This window comes from Geospiza fortis, unplaced genomic scaffold (genome assembly GCF_000277835.1).
Source record: "Geospiza fortis unplaced genomic scaffold, GeoFor_1.0 scaffold37, whole genome shotgun sequence".
NCBI classification, from domain to species: Eukaryota; Metazoa; Chordata; class Aves; order Passeriformes; family Thraupidae; genus Geospiza; species Geospiza fortis.
The window spans coordinates 334,971-341,212 of record NW_005054449.1 but is presented as its reverse complement, the minus strand read 5'-3'; the positions used below and the strand labels follow the sequence as shown (position 1 = coordinate 341,212).

Sequence of the window (6,242 nt, the reverse complement as noted above, 5' to 3'; positions counted from 1 at the left end):
ATAAATATAAAAAATAATAAAATATAAATTAATCCAAGTGCATGTCCAGTGCTGTTTTTCATGCTTAATACGGGGAAAAAAAAAATGTTTTGGAGAATCCTGTCCCTAAAAGCAGAGCCTGGAATTGGCAGCAGGAGCCTCTGCTGTGAGCTTCAGAGGCAGTGACCTGGATAAAGCAGCAAGGATGAGTCTGCTCCCACTTTTCAGGGGAAAAACCAATTTATTTATAGCTCAGAACAGAGCAAAGTGACCTACATCCCTCCAGTGCCCAGCTCTGGGAATTAACTTTGAGGAAATTCAGTTCTACTTTTTATTTTCTCCTCTGAATAGAAACACAGCTTAATAGAATCCAGACCCAAGGGGGATTCCTCTTTATTCCCTCCCTGGTTTTAGCACTGGAAAATGAAGCAAAAAAAGAATAATTCAGGGTAGCAGGAGTAGGCAGGGACAGACCCTGAACCTATGGCAACAATTCTGATTTTTGAGGGGTATTTGGAGTCCCTTCCTCCTCCTCCTGTGGCTGCTCCGCACGATATCCAAGGCAGGATCCCTGCAGTGCTCAGCATCACTGAGAAATGAGGAAATCTGAATCTGCATCACTGAAAAATGAGGAAATCTGGATCAGCATCACTGAAAAGTGAGGAAATCTGAATCAGCATCACTGAAAAATGAGGAAACTGGGTCAGAATTCTGGCTTTTGCTGAGTGTCCCAGCAGTGCCAGGTGGAAAACTGGCTGAATTCTGGGATGGCTGTGCCTAAAGGCCAAGGCTGTGTGGAGGAGGAGTCTGATAGAGAAAAGAAACTCGAAATAAACTGCTAAATATCAAGATTTTCCCCTAAGCTCTGCCCAATTCCTCAGGAAAAAAATAAATTAAAAAAAAAAGCAAATTCCCATTCAATTTTTCACGTGTTTCTGAAGTTTCAGATTAGACTCAAAGCAAGGAAGATTCCCAGTCCAAACTGTAAAAGATGAGGAGGAACTAAAAGGCAAAGATGCAGGTTTTTTTCTCAGAGGATCTAAGATTCACGTGGTGGAAGTTTTTTGCACTGTAAATTCTTGCAGTAAGGACAATTTTTTGAGAGAATAAAGAGTTTCTCTCAGAATACTTTGACTTTGACCTAAGATTCACATGGTGGAAGTTTTTGGCACTGTAAATTCTTGGAGTAAACACTATTATTTGAAAGCGCATCATCTGCAGAAGAGGGGCTTGAATTATTTTGCCCCAAAAGGGCTTTTTCTTGTGTAACTGATATAAAGGGATCTGGGAGGGCTTCCCACGAGGTTTCTTATTGAGTTTTGTGTAAGAAACAGAGCTGGAGCTCCTTGAGGGTGACTTTGCAGGCAGAGCTGGCTGCAAGGAGTGTTTTTGTGTAAGGAGCTTTTTGGTGTAAGGAGTGTTTTTGTGCAGGAGTGCTTTTGTGCAGGAGTGTTTTATTGCAGGAGTGGTTTTGTGCAGGAGTGTTTTTGTGCAAGGAGTGTTTTATTGCAGGAGGTTTTGTGCAAGGAGTGTTTTTGTGCAGGAGTATTTTATTGCAAGGATTATTTTATTGCAAGGAGTGTTTTTATGCAATGAGTGTTTTTGTGCAAGGAGTGTTTTATTGCAGGAGTGGTTTTGTGCAGGAGTGGTTTTGTGCAGGAATTCTTTTTTGCAGGAGTGTTTTTGTGCACAAGGAGTGTTTTTGTGCACTCACAGGCACTCCTGCCGATTTAATCTCCCCACACAGCCCCTGGGATCACACAGGGAGGCAAATCAACAATGTGCCTGAAGATTTGTGGGCTGCTCAGGCAGGAAAATACAGGCAGGTAACAACTCAATAAATCTAATTCTTTTTGTGTTTAGAGGTCTTTCTGTAATTAGCTTGATTGTTGGCCACAGAGAGAATTTTTGACAGGTTAATTTAACAGAACAGGAGCTGATTTCCATTTTTATGCTTTGTGTTGTTCTCCTTATCAAAGTCTTGCTGCTAAAGACATCCACTCCTGCCAGCTGGACATGGATCCCTGGAAGGAGGCTGCTGAATCCACCTCGGGAAAATTCCCAGATCCTCTCATCACTTCTGAATTCAGATGTGAAGCTCAGACTCCACATCTCCCTTCGGAGTGTGCTCCCATGATCCACGTGCAGAAAAATGCTGAGTGGGATTTTCAGCACCCAAATGCACGGCTCAGGAAAGTCTGTTCTATTTAAAACCAACAGTGATTAAGCAATGTCTAAAATCTCACCCTGAATCTGTCCACAGTTAACACACAGTGACAAAGCAGAGATGATTTAAGCTCTTGGCTTATGGGGGTATTAAAACCCAGACTGAAATCTCCCTGCTGGCACCTTCTGTGCAGAAATGCCAGCTCGAGTTGCTCATAAATGATCTTTCCAGCTGGATGTGTCATGGAGATCTGCAGAGATGAAGTCAGACAGAGCAGCCCAAGTGGTGATGAGGCTGGCTGATCCCACAGAGTGCTTGTGCAGGCATGAAGGAAAAACACTGCAGGGAGATGATGAGCAATTCTCATCTCTGTGGCATCCTGAGGTGCCACAGAACAGCAGAACATCCTGGAGGAGGCACCAGAACAGATCTGCTGCTGCTGCTGCCTTCTTCTCCCACCATCACCTGCTCAGGCTCCAGCCTGATTCACTAACAACAATTCAAATGTTCTTTATTTTCCCCAGAAATCCCCCCCAGAGCAACACGGTGACAAATGGTGCTTCACCCACAGCAGGGAAAATAATATTTTATTAATGATAATTTCTGGAGGTCTGCACCTCCAGAATCCTGCCTGGTGTTTTATTGCTTTTTGAGTAAAAACTAACCCAAATCACAGGCTGGTCCAGGACTCAAAGCAGGGAAGATTCCCAGTCCAAACTGTAAAAGATGAGGTAGAACTAAAAGGCAGAAGTGGGTTTTTTTCTCAGAGGACTTAAGATTAACATGGTGGAAGTTTTTTGCACTTGGAGTAAAGACTATTTTTTTAAAGAATAAAGAGTTTCTCTCAGAATATTTTGACTTTGACCTAAGATTCACATGGTGGAAGTTTTTTTGCACTATAAGTTCTTCCAGTAAATTTTTTGAAAGAATTAAGAGTTTTTTTGAAAGAACAAAGAGTTTCTCTCAGAATATTTTGACTCTGGGAGCTGATATTTTAAGGTAAATACCAAACAACTGCCAGAATATCCAGACATTCAGTAATTGTGGATCTCCTTGTGCTCCAGATTCTTTGGAATGCTCATCTAGAGGGACTTTGATACATTGTAACTCAAAAAACCCCAATGTTTCTGCCTCATTTTTCTCCCCCATTCCCCTTCTCTTGCACCATGGGTTTGCTGAGGGCTCTGGGATTTCATCTCCTCGGTTTTAGGCACAGCACAGATGACTCAAAGGACATCTGCAGGCTTGGGGAAGGGAGCTCAGAGCACTGAGCCAACTTGTCATCGTCAGATGAAAGATAATTTCAACAACACATCCTGCAAAATGGTCCCATCATCACCCCGGGGCTGCCTCTAATGAATTCTAATTAGAAGCTGTCACTTCTCGTTATGGGAGGGCAGGAATGCTCCAGCTCTCCCACCCCTTAACCCTGGAGACACCGAGGTCCCCAGGAATGGTTCAATTTTAGGGCATTTTTGCTGCTGGAGGAAAAAAATTGGGAATTTCTGTGTGGGGAAGGGCAGGCAGCTCCAGGAGTGCTGGTTCCTCTCGTGCTCCAAATCCACTTGGAACGCTTTCAAGCGTTTGTGGCTGGCATTTCTCATCCTCTGGGCTCCTGCCTCCAACTCCTCCTGCCCTGCTCAGCCTGTGCCCTCCCACATTTGTGCACTGGCATTCCCTAGAAGGCAGATCCAAACCCCACAAAGCCTTTAAGGCTGAGTGTCCAGTGTGAAATGTGGCACATTTGTCTGTAGATTTATAAAACTGCAGCCCCCAAACAATCCTCCCAGCGCATTCCTTCCATCCATCTCTCTCAGCCACTTGGTTCCTTGACAGAATTTACATAACCTGGCTGAAAGCAGCTGATTAAATCCTGCTATGGGATCCAAAGCTCTGATTCAGAGGCTGGAGCTTTCCAGCGCTGCTTGCACGGATGGTCAATACTCACAGTTTGTTCTGCAGGGGGGAAAGTGGCATTTTCTGTACAGGAACCCCCCACCCCGAGCTTTCCCATGGGAATTGCTTGTTCTGCTCAGATTATTATTTTAAAGCTGTCATCAGATGTGATCAGCCCCTGGATTAGAGGGAGCAAAAGGAGATGATCTGATAATCCCTGAGGCACCGAGCATTTGGAGTGGGGTTTCCAGGGAGCTGTCACCTATGGTCAATTCGTTACCTCAGGGGTTTCTCCTCCTCTGTATCTTCCTAAAAATACTCGTGCAGACCTTTAGACATGTGGGGATTTGAATGAGGAAGAATCCTCTGAATCATTTAAATAAATACAAGCATGAAGCCTTTAGCTTTCACTGGCCTTAAATCTGGTGCAGAAATGTGGAGTTAAATATAAACCTGAGTTTATTGCAGGAGTAATGTTATTTATTACAAAAGTGCCTTCTCACAGACATTCTGTCAATCAAATCCTTCTCAGATAAACATTCCTTAATCTAGATTTTAACCTTTTCCAGACTCCTCTCTGTCAAAAAACTCAAAACCTCCCAGTGTTTCTCAGGCAGGAGTCAGCACATGAGGAAGTAATTAATGAGCGCAGGAGGGGGAAAAAAAAAGAAAGAAAAAATAAGAATGTGCTGAATAGAGGCAAAAGTGAGACTGAAACCCCTCATCCCAAGGGCTGCCTGCTCAGTCCTCAGGGTGCAGACAGGACATTCCAGCTGCTGACAAACAGCCTGAAGAGATGCTGGAGCATTCAGCAAGCCCCAGGGCTGGGCATTGCTGTAAAGACACAGCTGGGCAGTAAATCTGGTACAGTGGAGTGTCCTGCACTGAAAATCTGGGAATGGGAATGAGGTTATCCCTGGTCCTGCACACTCACAATCCATGGCAGACAAATGGTGCCATGAAATATCCCGTCAGTGCTGCTCTGGTGTTCCAGAAGGAGCTGCAGTAATCAGTTAATTCATTAAGGAAAGCCTATAATGGTCAGTGGAAGCTGTATCAGAGCCAAATCACCCCATTTCCAGCAGGCTGAGTCTCACCCAAGGGCTGCCAGAACAAATCCACCAAATCCACTTAAAATGCTCGAGGAGGGGGAGGAAAAAAATCCTACCATGAAAAAAAAAAAAAAGTTATTTTGGATAAATCATAACCTTACAGGAACACTGTGCCTCAGCTTTCCCAATGACAAGTGGGGGTGACAGAAGTGCCACTCAGCCAGTTCCCCGCAGAGCTGTGAAGCTCATTTGATGAACATTTCTGAAGCCACCACGCACGACTCTGAGAGGGGAATTGCTGCTGGAGAACTGTTGTGATTGTTGCTTATTCCCCAGGTGCCTGAAAGAGGGAGCTTGGCAGAATTCCGGGAGAAATATCCTGGTGAGCTCAGATAAGAGATGAGCCAAGCTCACAGTCAGAGAAGATTCATTACAAACCTGGGGGCCTCAGATCTGAGCTTAGAACCTGGGCGAGGCTCCGGGAGCTTGGTCTGTCCCATGAGGTACAAAATCATGGAATGGTTCGGGTTGGAAGGGACCTTTAAAAGTCACCTTGTGCATCACACACCTGGTAAAACCATGGGCATCACACACCTGGTAAAACCATGTGCATCACACACCTGGTAAAACCATGAGCATCACACACCTGGTAAAACCATGAGCATCACAGCTGGGTACAACCATGACCATCACACACCTGTGTACAACCTTGTGCATCACACACCTGGTAAAACCAGCTGGGCTCTGCCAGAAGAGAGGAGCATGTCCAGAACACCTTGGAAGTGTCCAAGGCTGGGCTGGACAGGGCTTGGAGCCACCTGGGTCATTGAAACCTGTCCCTGCCCATGGCTTTAGGGCCCCTTCCAACCCAAACCATTGGGAAAAAGCCAAATTCCCACCTTTCCCCTCCTCCCGCCCTCCTGCCTTCATCAGCTCCTATTTTCCCGAGGAGAACCCACAGTTTTTGGCTGTGTGAGGCTGCTGGTGTGAGGATGCTCTGCCGCTCCATCCCCTCCCGTGCCCCGTTAGCAACAGGCGCCGGAGCCGGGAAGGGACACACGGCCGGGGGGCTCCGGGTGATGCCGGGACGCCCCTGGCTCGTCACTCTGCTGTCCCCCCGGTCCCCCCGGTCCCCGCAGCCCCTCCCG

General features: G+C 45.9%; 1 long non-coding RNA gene across 1 annotated transcript in view; it reads left to right on the top strand.

Annotated features, from left to right (window-relative positions):
* The window catches only part of LOC115948625, a 6,289-nt gene extending 3,293 nt beyond the window's left edge, over positions 1–2,996 (top strand). The window contains exons 2-3 of the long non-coding RNA XR_004082422.1: positions 1,727–1,805; positions 1,959–2,996. This is a non-coding gene — a long non-coding RNA (uncharacterized LOC115948625). The remainder of the gene's footprint in view (positions 1–1,726; positions 1,806–1,958) is intronic.
* Positions 2,997–6,242: the final 3,246 nt, after the last annotated feature.